Source organism: Lampetra planeri, chromosome 33, assembly GCF_965212315.1.
Source record: "Lampetra planeri chromosome 33, kcLamPlan1.2.h2, whole genome shotgun sequence".
Lineage (NCBI taxonomy): Eukaryota > Metazoa > Chordata > Hyperoartia > Petromyzontiformes > Petromyzontidae > Lampetra > Lampetra planeri.
Window position 1 is genome coordinate 2625602 of NC_136139.1, and position 17073 is coordinate 2642674.

General features: G+C 47.9%; 1 long non-coding RNA gene across 1 annotated transcript in view; it reads left to right on the plus strand.

The window, feature by feature from the left end:
• The window catches only part of LOC144729610 (uncharacterized), a 41784-nt gene extending 24929 nt beyond the window's left edge, over window positions 1–16855 (plus strand). The window contains exons 2-3 of the long non-coding RNA XR_013587735.1: window positions 14743–14909; window positions 16434–16855. This is a non-coding gene — a long non-coding RNA (uncharacterized LOC144729610). The remainder of the gene's footprint in view (window positions 1–14742; window positions 14910–16433) is intronic.
• Window positions 16856–17073: the final 218 nt, after the last annotated feature.

The window sequence follows — 17073 nt, forward strand, 5'->3', positions numbered from 1 at the left end:
TCGGGCACGTGCTAAGCTGTAGGGAACCCCAGCGGTTCGCAGATTGCCTGACGGCTCATCATCATCATCCTCATCATCATCCACGCTGTCTCCCCGACAGACCTGGTCTTCACCTGAGGACGGCTGCTTGCGTTGTGGCCGAAACGTCGTGAGTTATTTTATTATGTTTTATTTTTATTATTTTATTATTTCCATTCTATTTGACTTTACCGAAAGAACCAATAAGAAGATCATCATCCTCATCATCATCATCAATGGTTCTGACCAGAGGCGTGATCGCTGGGCAAGTGACAAACGAGGCTTGGGAGTTGTTGACATCGTTTCGTTTTAATTCCCTACAGCCTGACCTCGTTCCACCCCCCCCCCCTTCACACCACTCCACCTCTTTTTCTGAAGCCATTATGTAACCTTCATTCCACGGATGTGAAGCCAGCAAGCTCGTGCCGGCCAGCGCGCGTGTTGTGTGTGTTTTTTTGAAGTCCCAGATTTTTTTTTTCTTCTCAAATGTCTCGGTTCACACCGCGCGTGGGTGGTTGTTTTGAGGCTGGGGGGGGGGTGGTTGGCTTCTTCTGAGCTTGGCTGTCAAAGCCATCACCATGTGTTTTCTCTTTGCCTTTGCCCTCGAAACTTTACGAATTATTGCAGCGTTTGTGACGCATGCTTTGCTTCTGCGAGCCTGGGGCACTGCCGCATAATTTGGTGTGGGTGTGTAAGAATCAGCAGCAGCAGCAGCACCGCTGAACTTGCAATGCAGAGGTCGACAATTCTATTCGATCTCTCGTCGCGGCAATTTGAGACAATGAGGACACGTGTCTTAACCCCTTACTAACCCCCCCCCCGCACCCACTGCCTCTGTCCACCCGGCAGTACAGTAGAAATCGGAAATTGTAGTTACTCCGACTTCTTGAAAGGCTGTTCGCCAGCGTGGAGGAGTAGGCCAAGGTACACTCTATAGAGAGTGGCCTCTAGAGCTCCCTCTAGTGAGAAGCCCTTCCGCCAGCAGTTAGCGTGGGCGAGACATTGCATGGCTGCCCCTCTACCTTCACCGCCACTTACTTCTGCATGAATGTTGGGCGCTTTATAACGATGTAGGGTTTATTTATTATGTATTATACATAACTAGGCAAGGGCATGTGTCCAGATGGAAAAAAAAGAATATTTTATTCTCATTCTAGCCACGCTTCTGGAAGCATACGAGTGATGTTTGCGAGGGATGACTTTTAAACGCAATCAGGAATTATGAATTCGTCTCTGATTTACTGATTCGGATAATCGAGGAGAAATGCTAGCGATACGTACATCGCGACTGACACCCGTGAACGACTGGACATCTGTCCAAGAGTGTTTTATTACTCATCGGATTGCTCCAGTATGAATATGTGAAAATTGCGATGCGGGTTTGGGTTGTTACACCCCTATTGCACGCTGTGCCGACGTTCCGCTCCAAAGTCTGAAATTCAGTTCTTTCGGCTACTGTATTTCAGTTCCCGCATTGAATTTCAGTTTCTGAAGAAAACCAGCGGGCACGGGGGAGGTGGGAGGGGGCGAAACGTCGGACATCGGGCTGAACAACCGGCACAGATAATCCACGCACAAGTGAATTATCGAAAGTGCACTGAGCAATCGTATCCCAGGAAAATCGTGAATCGCAGAACCGGCGTTCAGTTATAGGGTTGTACTTTGAATGGGACGCTTGGTCAAATTCCTTTTTAAATTCTTTATATTAAGTTCGCTTGCTTGCTTGCGCGCTTACGACCGTGCAAATATTTCGGTCGTTTTTTAACCCACTTCCCGTGATCCAATCGAGCTGACATTTTGCACACAGACTCGTTGTGCGTGACCAATTTATTATCGTGATTTTTTTTGTTTTCAAAATTTTCCACTTTTTAGGAATTTTTTTTCATATTTAATTTAAAATACCAATGTGATAAAAATGAAACTCTTACTCAAGAAAAACAGAAATGAATAATAAAATAAAACCGATGCCACGCATATAAAGGATTTATAGTGAAAAACTTAGTTTTTACGGGTTAATTTTTTTCCAATTATTTGTGTTTAGTGTGGTTCGTGTGGTTTGGAGCCACAAAACCCGGAGACACCACCACCCCCACCCCGCACGTTCCGAATGATATCACGCAGACTCCAGCCACGCGTGTCGGACATCTACCCTGCGGTATCGATACCAACTTCGGGCCAACACCCCAGACGACCCGACAAATATAAATGACAGCTGAGTGCGACTTCCACCTTGGCGCAATTTCAACTTCGCCGGGTATCTCTCGGTAGAAGTGAGGCCTGTTGAACAGGTGGCTCCTTTTTCCACCTGGTGGTTTTCGTTAAAGGTTATGCCGCGCAGTGTTAACTTATTTGGCACAGTTGGCAAATAGCGGTGCACCTTAATCCAAGGCCGTAGCCATGGAGTCAACATTGGGGGGGACTACATCTTCCAGGGGGTCTGGGAGTCCCCCCCCCCCCCCCCAGAAAAAAATATCTAAATTTGAGAACTCATTTCCTGCCTAAAATATTTTCAATTCACTAACACATGGGATGGACGTTTTATTTTTTACAATAATGTCTACTAGTGTATTGTATTACATTGCTCTGTTTATCTTGTTTTACTTTTCTTATTTAATTGTATGTAATGGCAGAGATTAGGGATTAATAAAGTACAACCATAACCACAATCATATGAACAGAAATCTATGCATTGTTATATGACAAGTCCAGATATTGTGGCCAAGGTTTAGCGAATTGTTGTTTTTATTTACATAGCATAGCAATTTTTTATTTTAAAATATTTTTATAGCAATATATTGGGGGGGGGGACATTTTGAGCATATCTGAACATTGGAGGGGGGGGGATGTTCCCCCCCCAATATATATTATAATAACGGCCTTGTCTTAATCATCTACGGAGACCTCGCCGACTTTCAGGGCGCACATATCACGGGAGAGGTCCTGCTGCGATGTGGGTCGTTCAATTAACGAGCGTTTGGCTATTCACGGCGAGTAGGGGAAGTCGGTCCACCGGAAGAAAATTAAACTGCATGTACACTCGACGCTCCGCACGGATGGATTCAATAATCCAAAGCTGTAACTGTCGTGTTTTGACCACCTTGCGTGCGTAAACAACCAGCGAGACTCGCAAAAAGGTGAAACCAGTCCCGGAGTTCGCTTGCGTAAACAAATTCAAACGGACAAACATTTTGCTCGTATGTAGCCGATTGGCTAAAATGTACATTTATTTTATGATCGTTTTCTTCAAGAGACGGGCTCTTGTCTATTCAATTAATTGATACATTTGCTGCTGCCCATAATCCTTGAAATTATGAGTGATTTCCCATATGCTGTATATATTTAAATGGAAGAGGAACTTGGGTATAATGTTTTAGTTTGTGTATAAAACGGGAAATTAGACAGCTGTCCAAATTATTAATACATACGTTGGTTTCACGTTGGGCCAGAATACAGGAAACGCATTCATTGCTATTCACTTATATGCAGAAGGCGTCAATGAGAGTGTAGCTGTGTGTATGCACGCAAATACTGGGGGGGTGACGAGATGGTAACGAGATGGTAACGACCTCGCCTGGTATGCAGGAGGTCGTGGGTTGGATCACGACCCTGAAACCTGCTGTCTTTTTGGAGTTTGTGTGTGTCTCTCTACCCCCGTGGTCGCGTGGATTTTTCTCCGGGACCTCCGGTTTTTCCCACCACATTTTAGAAACGTGAGTTTAGAGTCTTTGGCTGCTCTACAATTTCACGTGAAAAGCCGCTTCATTCGGCTATCATTTGTGGCCAGGTTGCTTCTGAAAAAGAGCTACATAGCTCAGTGGGCCTTACCTGGTAAATATAAACAAAGTTTTTCATTTATAGTCTGTACCCTGACGTATGAGCAGTGCCATGGAAACCGGTGACTATTCAAATCGCCAACCCTGACGTTATAGTAATAGGTTTTTACCCTTTCAACTGGTACAAAAACTGACACCTTTCTACAAGGGATCATGTTTGCAATAACCACAACACAAGCAGTCAAAATGCAAACAAAAATAAACAACTCTGATAATGATATGCACTGTCCTTGAAGTTGATTGGTCCATACTCGAGACAGCTTTTCTTCGAGCCTAATCTCCATTGGTGTTGGACCAGATGACGCGTTCCCGCCATCCCATCCAGCACCTGCACTCACACGAGTTGAACTCCATCGCTCCATCTGCTGCACGATGGACATCCGTCTCGGAACGCACTCCCTCCTTTGGCTGCTACTCCGACGTCGGTCTTGACCACCGGACATCGTCTTCCCTTCTCGAGACTCGTTCTGCCCTAACCCGAATGAACCTTCTGACCTGTTTTGTTTGTTAGCGGTGAATGGGCGAGGGTTTGTGTCTGTGGTGTCGCGGAGACTTGCGCTGCGCTACGAAACCGGCGACCCCACGGTTCGTTCCCCGCTCACGGTCGACGCCAGGTGACGATTATCTGCACCGGTCCTAGGGCTTCCCCTAGATCGACTCGGCCTCAAATGAACACCTGGTGCGGTGTGTCAGTATCGTCGCTGGTGGAGACGAAGGCGATCGGACGTGGTGTTGACCACCACCCACCCCTCGTGTTCCGTGTCGGTCGTCATAGGTGCTCGCTAACAGCACTTGCCTCAACAGCCTGCTTGTTATCAGGCTCCACGGAGGGCGGGGATCCTTTGTCTTGGTATATATACAATGGAGTGGGAGGGAATTTGCGTGGTCTCACATGATTATTGGTGGCGTTACAATGGGCTGACTGTTCAGCTAAAAGTACCCTTGGGTTATCTTCTCTTTGCTAAAGTATGACCGCACTTCGCCGCGCGAGAGATGAACTCCGTTAATCGCTGTCGCAGGTGTCTGTGAGATAATTGTCCGCGTGTTCGACTGAACGAACCGAGAGTCTTAAATTTGGGGTAAAGTCGGAGAATATCCAGAGACATCTGTTGGCGGCGTGGGGAGGGGAGCGAGAGGGGGGGGGGGTTACTGGCAGGCCACATAAAGTCCGACACGGACTTTGAGTCCCGTGATAAATACTAACAACAACAACAACATAGACGGTCTACGTCTTCGGTGAACCAGGAAATGTGCCTCCCTCGGAGAGTGTGACGCTGAAGCCGATGCAAAGCATCCTCGAGCCCCCGCTGGGTGTGGCGGTGATGGGGGCAGCACATGGGGCTGGGGTTGGCGGATCACGCAGAGAATGATTGACCGTGTGCATGATGCAGCCCTCCTCCACCCCACCTCCGGCATGTCCTTGCAGGCAGCAGCACGGCCAGTTGGTTTCAGTGTTCTGCCTCCAATCGTGTGCGTGGGATTGTCTCAGCGCACCCTCTCGGTATCGGGATCTTGATGAGAATCGGAATCTTGATTTTAGACTGCGGGAATCCGATGAGCTTTGAAGCTCTTGTTCGAAGGTGTCCAGTCAGGGCGCGTCCAGAAAAGAAACCACACCACACAACACAACAACAGGCAGCAACATCTCAAGAGACAGAGAGATATATTTTCTCTTTGGAGTCGGTGAGCATATTGTTGGTACACAAATAATGATTGCTTTGCGTGCAACAACACATCGGTTACTTTGTTTTACCTTTCTCACAATGTATCGAATCACGCGCCGAATAATGGAATAGTTTATCTGCACGCAAACGATATGCGAATCATATGCTGAAGCTATGCAGAGCTAATGCACCAAATACGACGGAGCAAACGATGTCTACTGGACATCTGTTTTATAAAAGCTTTATAACTCATCGGATTCCTCCAATGTCAGTACATATTCTAACATCTGATTTCGTGAGTGGGAACACCACAGCCGTCATTGGTTGTTTACCCCTGAGCTGTGAAACGTCACCACGGAGTTTGTGCCAGGCTAGGTGCACTTTAAGGCCATGTGTCGAACGCCCGTTGGCAGTAGGTCACGGGACAGACCCAGGTGCCATGGGTTGACTGACCATACCTGTCGACCCACATGGTTTACCCCGTTATTCTTGCAGACGGAAATTGAGTTTGCAGGTCCGTACGGCGTACAGCCGTTTCAATACGGGCAACAACAAAAACATTCGTTTATTTGTTTGTATTTCTCCTTTGTGAATGATGTCACATGGCGGAGTCTAAACAGACTCTGGGTGGGTCTCGGCAAGAACGCAACTCTCTAATGACATCATCCTCCCCGGCTTCTGCTTCTCGGGAGAAGCGAACCGCGTGGACCATCTCCCGAGATTTGTGTTGCCTCCGAAACGTCGTGATTTTTATTATTTTATTTTTATTAATTAATTTTTTTACCTACGTGACTTTACCGAAAGAACTAAGAGTATGAATCCTTGCAGTCACGAAAGCTTCAAATCTAGAAGGAATCTCCCGAGATGCCCCGCAGCACCCACGATGTTGCTCCTCGAGATTTGGCAATGCCAACGCCTGTGCAGAATGTTGGGGGGGGGGGGGGGGACAACGGGTAGAGGGTTGGACAGGAGAGACGGAACGAAGACGGGAGGTTGAACGTCCACTGTCAGAGGGCCAGGAGTAACCTCACGGGTGAATGAGACACCCGCGGTGATAACCAGCGCGGGCCTCTGCTGGTTTCTCGTCGGGAACTTCAACAGAGAAAAAAATATCTGATTCGGAATATGTATTTCTACTGGGAGAAATCCGATGAGCTATGAAGCTATTTTTCAGAGACGTCCAGTCGAGGCGGGTAAGAACGCTACAACAACAAACAGTACAAAAAAACCCACGATAATAGTGCAAAGTAGAAGAAAGGTCAACGAATTTGCCCAAATACATACAAATACAACTAAACCATCCCCATCCATCCAGGCAAAACCCACTGAGGTATTAACTTATTTTTCAAAAGCGAACTGCCCACAAATGATAGCTCAACAAAGTGGATGATAAATTGGACATTTATAGTAGCAAAATAATCTAAATACTCTCAGCGCGTGACGTTGTTCTTAAATGTGGAGGAGAAAAACAGGAAGACCCGGAGAAAAAAAATCCACGCGACCACGGGGAGAGAGACACTGCAAACTCCAAATCTACAGCAGCAGGCGTCAGGGTCGGGATCGAACTCACTACCTCCTGCACACCAGGCGAGGTAGTTAACATTTCATAGCCACCGTGGTGCCCCTTAAATCAATAAACACAGTATACAAAGTTCAAATTGCGTCGTAAAAAAATAGCGGCTCCAATGCTCAAACACGGCCGTACGATGAACGTTGAGATGTATAAGGCGCACGGTGTTTACCAATGAGCTCTGAATTGGTCTGTAATAAGGTAGGGCACTGATAAGGGGTTGACAGGCATGACTGACTGAGATGACCGGCCGATATATACATGTATACATACATACAACTAAAATCTCCTCGGTGCAACTGATTTAGCAAACACGTGTTTTTATTTTTATTAAGTCAAATAAACCACACTTGGAGAAGTAGTACACTCCCCTTCATCTCGTTGTTCGCGAGAGGGATTTTGTCAAACCGCCTGGCGCTCAACCAGATTATATTCCTGTTGGCTTCGAATCGGAATTAAAACGAACAGCAACAAAAACTGTCTTTTTTTTGCAACAATGAAAATCATATTTGTCGAAGCGGCTATCCGTGGTCTAGGAAGGGGTTAATTCATCCGAGCGCTGAGCGTCACAAATAAGTAGCCTCCTTAGCTGGGCGGCGGTGAGTCACGGCTTGTTTAATGTTGCGTCGTGTGTGTGTCGTGTGTGTGTGTGTGCCCTGTGTGTGTGCCCTGTGTGTGTGTGTCGTGTGTGTGTTTGTGCCCCGTGTGTGTGCGCCGTGCGTGTGTGTTTGTGCCCCGTGTGTGCTGTGTGTTATGTGTTTGTGTCGTGTGTGTGTGTGTGTGCCGTGTGTGTGTGTACCCCGTGTGTTTTCCGTGTGTGTGCGTGCCCAGTGTGTGTGTGCTCTGTTTGTGCGTGCCTTGTGTGTCGTGTGTGTGTGTGCGCGTGCCGTGTGTGTAACCCGTGTGTGTGTGTGCTCTGTGTGTGTGTGCGTGCCCCGTGTGTGTGCCGTGTGTGTGCGCGCCGTGTGAGCCTAAAGGCCAAAGTGAGCCCCGTGACTCAAACCAAAGCGTATTCATCTATCAGCCTGCAAAACCGCAATTATAGATCGCCCACGCAGCCCTTTGACTCGGTGCCAAATAAGGATGCGTTCAAACCATGGACTTTACTATATATATTGCTGTGTGTGTGGATAAATATACATATATATACACACACACACCGCAGTGTGTAGACTCATGTACAGAGTACAACGCCACATAACCGACTCGCTGGTGCCAGAGGTCGAGGCAGGTTTGCGACAAAGTTAGACGAACGTGCGGCACATTGGTTCAAGTTCATTTATTAGCTATAGCCCTGTGAGCCATTCGGCTCTTGAATCGGGTGCAACCGCAACAAACAAAAAACAAAAAACATCTTAAAGTGAATATGTGACTAAGTGCAAACAGAAAATCCAAGAAAAGACGGCAAAATATTGCAGAAAAAAATCACCGTACACCAACGCTGTGTGCAAAAATCCCAGTGGGATGCAAGTCAAACAATCGACAACAACCACAAGACAACTTAGATTAAGGCCATCAGTCTAACTCTGTACTACAACAAACAAACATGGCTAAACCAATACACTTTTCGAAATCACCAAAATAAAGCCATGAAAGCAATGAAACAGTGATCATTGGAACTGTGACAGAATTTTCACAATAAATGACATAAACAACATGTACTACCAAAACCCTGCAGCCATAGCTGGCTGCATGAGTCACTCCACAACAGCAGGAGCATCAATCGGAGTATTATAATTTTTCAATGCACCTTTAAGATCAGCACGCTAAATCAAAACACAGGTCATACTTTGTAGCGATCATCATGGTCAGGGCCGATATGCGACCGACGGTCGGATATGCGACTGCTGTATTTGATTCCGATCACGGGCCAACATCAGTGGCAAGCCGTATCAGAAACGGGTCCTGGCCAGCGTGGTGAAGTATGGTTCAAACAACCACCAACCCCTCCCCGCCCCCCCCCTTGTAATGACACATTATTGGGGGTCAACTCTGCACTAGAAGTGGATTGACAGAGGAGGGGAGGGGGGCTGTACATTGTGTGCAATTCTGAGCATCCTGTAGAAATGCCGGGGAACAATGGACAAAAGGTTCATCGCCTATCACGAAGGCCCGCAATACGTTGTATCACAGTCGTATACATGGGCAGGTATACAAAGCTGAGACCAATATATATTGTATATCCAGGTCAATGTCAAGAGGTTATCTGTCCCGAGTGTCGTTGATACCGCGAGGACCTCGCCCATCGCTTCCTTTTGCATGATTCTGTTCCAAAGTCCACAAGCCACATATCCTGCAAGGTCCTCTCTTGCAGCCATCGTATGACCTTAACAGACTGTAGGAGCAAGTGCTGTAAGCGAGCGCCTAATGGGTGAGTGGCCAGCACCATGCCGGACCGCCTTTGTATCCCCCCCAGTGGCGACGTTTTACACATCGCACCGGGTACTCTTTTTAAATCCTTTATATTAAGTTCGCTTGCGTGCTTGCGTGCTTGCGTGCTTGCTTGGTTGCTTGGTTGCTGACGACCGTGCAAATCTTTCGGTCGTTTTTTAACCCACTTCCTGTGATCCAATCGAGCTGACATTTTGCACACAGACTCGTTGTGCGTGACAATTAATTTTCGTGAAAATTTTTTTCAAAAATTTTACACTTTTTAGGGAATTTTTTTAAAATATTTAATTACCAATTGCTTAATGGTGGCAGACAATCATCTGACCCATAGGTGGCAGCCATCTCAAGCCAGAGGACGAGAGGACTCTAGCCGCCACGCATATAAAGGATTTATAGTGAAAAACTTTGTTCTTACGGGTTAATTTTTCGAGGCTGAGTCGACCCGGGGCCGGTTCGAATAATCGTAACCTGGTTTTGGCCGTGAGCGGGAATCGAACGCAGGTGGCAGGGTTAGTTGGACACGTCCCGCTCTCCCCACCACGGACATCCGTGCCGTTGACTCCCAATCCCGACTCAACAGCGATCCCCTTCACCTGCACCCATCGCCGACTGTGTGTGTCTCTCTCTCGCTCTGTCTGGACAACAGACATGAGCCCACGGTCTCTGGACAGCGACTCGTCACCTAAAGGGTGGAGATGACGTCACGTCTAGACTGGAGATGACGTCACTTCTAGACTGGAGATGACGTCACTTCTAGACTGGAGATGACGTCACGTCTAGACTGGAGATGACGTCACGTCTAGACTGGAGATGACGTCACGTCTAGACTGGAGATGACGTCACGTCTAGACTGGAGATGACGTCACGTCTAGACTGGAGATGAGTTGGAGCTGTTGAAGTTGGAGGGGCGATTGATGAGGAAGTGAAAGCGATGATGAAAAGGGTTGAGATTATCCGATTTTAAATAGCCACTTTATGATGCCATCTGTTCATGTGCCAATACAGTATGTACGTATAAATAAACTCTTAATCGGAAAACACTTTGTACGTTTTAATTCTCATCAGGCCCCATGGTGTAGAGTACAGTGTAGGGACTCTGGTGCTCTGAAGAAGGGCCATGGCACAAAACGTTGGTCTATTAATCACGGGCGGAGTTTTCGGGTGGGGACACGGGGTGGGGGCAGGGGCAATGTCCCGCCCCACCCCGCAAACTGGACACCTTCATGAATGTATCTTCAGTAGTTTACAATAAAGATTACACATCCGTCAATAAATATATGCCTCCGCGATTACTCATGTGAGGCACAAAGCGAGCCCCTGCCACTCTGCCAAATATAGAAGTTAAACTCCGGCTATGCCTATTAATAAGTATTATATATATATTATTCATATTTAATATTTTCCCCTTTTCAAGGCTACACCGCGTGATTGTGGAGCGTGGCGAGTTTACCACCGGGGAACACAACGCCTCTTCCTCGACCGATTATTGTGACGATTTCATCCCCTGAACATCTGTGGGGGGGGGGGGGGCAAGAGCGTTGTAGCTCATCGGATTCCTCCAGTATGAATAAATATTCCGAGCACGAGACAGCGTGGACTTTAAGCAGCGGCGAGGCGAGGCGCGGGGGCATTCGTCACCGCCGTGCCGATGATTCATTGCGCACGAGCGAGGGAGCAATCTGAGCGCGTGGGTTGTCTCTGACCAATGCGAGGGCCCAGCGGTTGCTTAATTTGCGGGGTTCGGTCGATTGGGGGGCGGTGTGGTGTTTGGGGGGGGGGGGCGCTTTGCGGTAAATTCGCGATGCCGACGAGTAAACGGTCCTCTTGATGCAGACCCGTCTTGGCCGGGATCTGATCTTTATACATTTGGGAAGCGTATACAAAATAATAATAATGATGGTGATGACGACGACGTCTCTGCGTACGCGTAGCTCGCAATCGTGTCCGGGTGCTGAAGGTTTCTTGACTAAAAATGCCAGTGTACAACCACCACCACCACGTGGCCTGACTCACAGACAACACGCGTCAGAACAATCGTTCTCGTAAGCAGGCGCGCGCGGAGTCGCTAAACTACAGGAGACAAAGGCGGTCAGGGCTGTGGTGCTGGACATCAGCCTCGCCGCTGAGTCCGCGCATCATGTTGACTTGCAGCGTGTCGCCGTTGCCGCAGAAGGGAGGAGGAGCTTTAAATAAATATAGACAACACGTTCTACTTAATTAAATAGACTTTTTAATAAATGTTTTCTCCAACATCAGAGTGCAGCGCCACATTAAATACGCACTACAATGACAATAGTTTAAAGCGATTTGAAGCATGTTTTTTTATTTTGAGGGGGGGGGGGGCAGAGCTTTGTGACGTCATTTGAGGGGGGTCTGACTTTTTGTGACGCCGTGTGACTAGGGGGGGGGGTCAAAAATCGTCCAAAATCGCGTGACGTCATTTATGAACGGCCCCTTTCTCTGTGTGAAGTTTGGTAGTAGCGTCTATTCGGGCAATCTTGCTGCGGCTGTTAGCGAGCACCTATTGAAAGGCAAGCCGAGAGAGAGAGAGGTGGGAATATCCAGCAAATAGGCGCGCCCGAGTGACCGCGTTTGTTTGACGCATCGCACGAGGTTACTAATTTTAGTCTGAGTCAACCCCAAGGCGTCACACGATGTTGAGTCAATTTAGGTAAAGTTCAGATGAACATTGTTTACCGGGTTTCGTGAGTCACGGCCGGAACTCCTTAACTCGCGGTTTCTCGAATCGTAGAGCAATGCCAAGACCCACGTCTCAACTCGCTCACACACTGCACACACGCTGGGCATCTGTAAGAAAGAGCTTCATAGCTCATCGGATTCCTCCTCCTGCTGCTGCAGCCCAAATAAAGATCCCGATTCGCTCTAAACATGCTTTTAGAGCGAATCACATCGCGCAGAAAGATCAGCGCAGTTTTACACGTGAACAATGCTCGCATTACCAATTGCCGTGCGTTGTATTGAACAGGAATCACAGATAAATAAATTGTTATACTGCACTATGATCCAGCATCTATGCGCCTCGCCACCAAAATGACCTGGATCAGCGTGGTGAAGTATGGTCAAACCCCCACGACCCGTGCGATGTGTAAGGAGACGCTCATCCAGCAGTGGATTGAACATGGCCGACGGTGATGATGAGAAGCGCGTGACAGCCACGCTCCTGGAACGCTACGGCGGCGCCCGTGAAATTTCACTTGAAAGTTTTTTTTTTGTCCCCGTCACCGATGCCTCAAGCTCGTGTCAGGACCGTGACACCGAAACCAAAGTGAGTTTGCCCGCAAGACACGGAGTAATGATGGTGGTGGTGGTGATGATGATGATTATTATATATTTTTTCGAGTCTCTGGCTTCCTTGAAAATTCTAAATCGCTGCGCGGCGCGTGATACTCTGGCCATGAATAGTGAACGAGGGGCACTTTGTGAGTTGTGCTCCGATAGACGCCTCGCGCGCTTAGCGATGGGCTGATGTGTTTACAAGCGGCTAATTAGACCGATATTTCACCACACCTGCGCTGATATTGATTTAAAAAAATATATATTGAATATTTTTTTTCAATATATGTTGTGTATATACACATTCATATAGAACGTCACCACATGGTCAGAGATTACAACACAAAGGCAGAGACTCCGAGCGCGATTGTACGTTGGGAGGGGGGGGGGGTGTAAACATCGCCACTAGGGAAACAAAGGCGGCCGGGTGTGGTGTTGGCCACCCACCCCCTCGTGTGCCGTACCCGCCGTTATAGATGCTTGCTAGCAGCACTTGCCCCAACAGTCTGTTAAGGCTATACGGGGGATATTTGTCTTTGTATGTATGTAGTTACGTGCTTGTGTGTGTGTGTTCACTTGTTTGTGTGTGTGTGTGTACACATATGCCTGTTCACATGTGTGCTTTCACACGTGTGCGTGTTCACGTGCTTGTGTGTGCGTGTTCACGTGTTCGTGTGTTCACGTACCTGTGCGTTCACGTGAGTGTGTACATGCTTGTGCACGTGTGTTTCGCGTTCGCTCGTGTTTGTCTGCTCTAATATCTGCAGGAATGTGCACGCGCGCGTTTGCGCACCTTGCTTGGCATTAGCGAACGTGAGTGTGCATCTTTTAGCGAGCACCTATTAACAGCACTGGCCTAGAATAGCCTGTGCACGGCTATTTGAGGAATCTTTGTGTGTGTCTGTGGGGAGCGGTGGCGCAGTGGGTAATGCACTGCGCTTGCCAACCCGGTCGCATACGTTTGATTTGTGATCACGGCCAACACCAGCGACGATTATCTGTACCGGTGCTCGGCCTCCCCTAGGTCGACTCGGCCTAAAATAAGTACCGTTCTTGGTGCTATGTGTAAACGTCGCCACTAAGGAGACAAAGGCGGCCGAGCGCGGTGCTGGCCACCCACCCCATCGTGTCTGTTCAAACATAATACGGGGGATCTTTTGTGTTTGTGACCTTCAGTGTGGTGAGCAGTGTGGATGAGGGGGGGGCTTAGTGTCTGGTAGGCCGAATCCTCAACACCTCGGATCAGCACGGTTGGCTACGTACGGTGCGAAAGAAGTTCAACATACATACAACACGGGTGGAGGGGGAAATCGATGAGTGAAGTTTACGGTCGCAGGGATAGAAGGTATTTATAGTTGGCAACGATTGGTCGACTAGAGGTAGAATATTATTGGTAAAGATGATTTCCGAGTCATGCAAATGACATCTAAATTTTGTTCCTTTCGGCTGGTGATACAGACGAAACGTCGAACTCGAATTATAAATGTTGTGGGATTACTCTCCACGAGTCCCTAATTGGTACGTTTTGTCTACGTGACGAACCTTACTAATTGGCTGTGGCCGGGTGTAACGACACATAATGCACGGGCATAATGACTTTAAACCCCCCGCCAAACCTCCTACGCATTTCACAAGTAGTACTAATCGCAAATCTGCATTTCCCATAAATATGCTAAATTCCTCTTGATATGCAAATTATTTTGTCAAGGCGCTCTTCCCCCCTCCATCCCAGCTTAAATAGTCGCTCCAAGCCTGGGGTGTGTCATTCAGACTCTGTCTTCTCGACAGACCTGTTCTCCACCTGAGGACGGCTGCTTGCGTTGTGGCCGAAACGTCGTGAGAATTATTTTATTATGTTTTATTTTTATTATTTTATTATTTCCATTCTACGTGACTTTACCGAAAGAACCAAGAAGATGACATTTTTACATGTTCCGAGATCTCACCCAAAACACCTTTTTATTATGGACAGACGCGCGCATCTGCAGACGGTACAGGCTAATCGGAGCGTGCAGGCGAGACGCGACCAGCTAGAGAGTGCACACTCGGCCGAGGCAACACGTGGGGAGTCCCACGATCGGCCTGGGATATCAGCAGCCCACCGGTGTTGGCTGTGGACGGGAATCGTCGACCTTTAAGGTATTTCGTATTTGTAGCGCAGTGCGCTAACCGCCTGCGCCACCACTCCCTCTAACGCCACCAAGACAAAGACGCCGTTCCCACCCCCCTCCCCCCACGTAGAGCCGGAACAGACTGTAGGGGCAAGTGCTGTTAGCGAGTGGCACCTATGAAGGCTGGCACGGCGCACGAGGGAGTGGGTGACCAGCAGCCACTCCTGGGGCGCCTTTGTCTCCCACCACCAGCAGCAGTAGCAGCGCATTCCAGATATGATGCAGCGCCGAAACGCCTCGCTGGACACACGGACACGAGCGGAGATAAGCCAAACGAAAGATTGCGAGAAATGCTCGCTATGCGGCTCCTCCACAAGGCACGCGTGACGGTCGTTCACGTGCCACGTTTCACGACAAATGAATTTCACCCGAAATTGTCGTCGATTTGCAGTCTGTACATCTCAGCGCGAAGCAAGGGGACCTCTCCCGTGAGATGATGGTTCACACGACTGACCAACGGCGATAAATGTATCACCGAATGTCGTCGATGGAAGGCAGGAATTCATGGATGGGTGTGTGACGAGTGTTGTATAGGTCAAAGCCATAGCGAGTGGTATACTGGATGTGGTGTGCCGGTTGCTGAGATATATTTATTCCGGGATGGCTGACCCTGGTGGACAGACCCCCGGCTTAATTTTTTTTTCATGAGAAATATTTCATTTGTTTTACTTGGAAAATCACTCGAAATTAAATAGATGATTTTCTGACACTGCGGCCTTCAAAAGCAAAAAGTATATACAGTAATAGGAGACGTTTCGAGCAATGACCCTTCTCTGTGCTGTGAAGAAGGACCATTGCCCAACACGTTGTCTATGATTTACCTTGTCTCTTTAAGGCCACGGTGTTATTGATGAACGAGTTGTTTTGTTAATTGTTCATAGCAAAGGTTGTTGGGTGAGATCGCGTGAATATAAATGTGTCGTTAAAGCCGCCACCACCAGACACAGCCAATTATTAAAGGTTTTGCCACTTAAGCCAAACGTGCCAATGAAGTTGCTGCTCCAGCACACTGGTGTGTTGGAGAGTACAGCGACGACATTTACAAATTTGAGTACTGTGACGTTTCGCTGGTGATTACAACCAGCTTCATCAGGCGATTTGCCATAATTGTTAATTGTGCCTGTGCACCACTGCCAACGCAGTAGTAGCAGCGGCATCACTGACTATAAATATTTTTAAAAGTGAGGATATCGGACAGGGCAGCATGCGTCGCCAGAATATGGTGATGGCTTGGGGAGGCCGTCATCCAGCAGTGGATAGATTATTCATGGTTATGATCGTGATGAATGACAGTACATCGGACGCGGGCATGTGTATGGATCAAATTGCCACCGGCTCTTGCCAAGGCCGTAGTTTAGTTTTAAATAGTTTCGTTTAAAATGTGTGCTTTCTTTCGTTGATTTACAATGTCAACGGAGAATTGCGTCTGTGTGTTTTGCATATTGAGATGCCATCACGCGTGACATCTGTCTTTGTGTGTGTGTGTTATCAGGCATGGCATCTATCTCTCTGTGTGCTCGTTATCGCAGATGCCCAGCACAGGACGAGCAGTCTGTGGCACACGGCAGTACAGCAGCCAAAGAACAGAATCGTAGCACGGCTGACAGTACGTATCTTGGATTGAGCAAGGTCATGTGACTTGCGCAAGGTCACACGAACTCGAGAAGACAGAGGGTGGTCGGGAGGCAGTTTCTGGCGAAGCAGAATCTAGCAGCGTGGAACATTATGGGGGGGGTGGGAGATGGGGAAGCCACTCAACCTTGTCAACTTGATCTCAGCGCAGGTTGCAACAGTATGTTGGCAGAGGGGAAGGAAGGCTCGCTGAAGACTGCTCACTGAAGGAGGCTCCAGACGCAAATAATCACGGGGAGAAGGGTCAATTGGATAAAGGGAGGAAGCCAAAACGAAACTATATTTTTTTATATTCTTGGTTCTTTCGGTAAAGTCACTTAGAAGGGAAATAATACAAATATAAAACAATAAAATTCTCACGACGTTTCGACTGCAACACAAGCAATCATCATCAGGTGTGAAATCGACAGCAAGAAAATTTGCAGTCGAAACGTCGTGAGAATTGTATTGTTTTATATTTTTTATTATTTTATTATTTCCCTTCTACGTGACTTTACCGA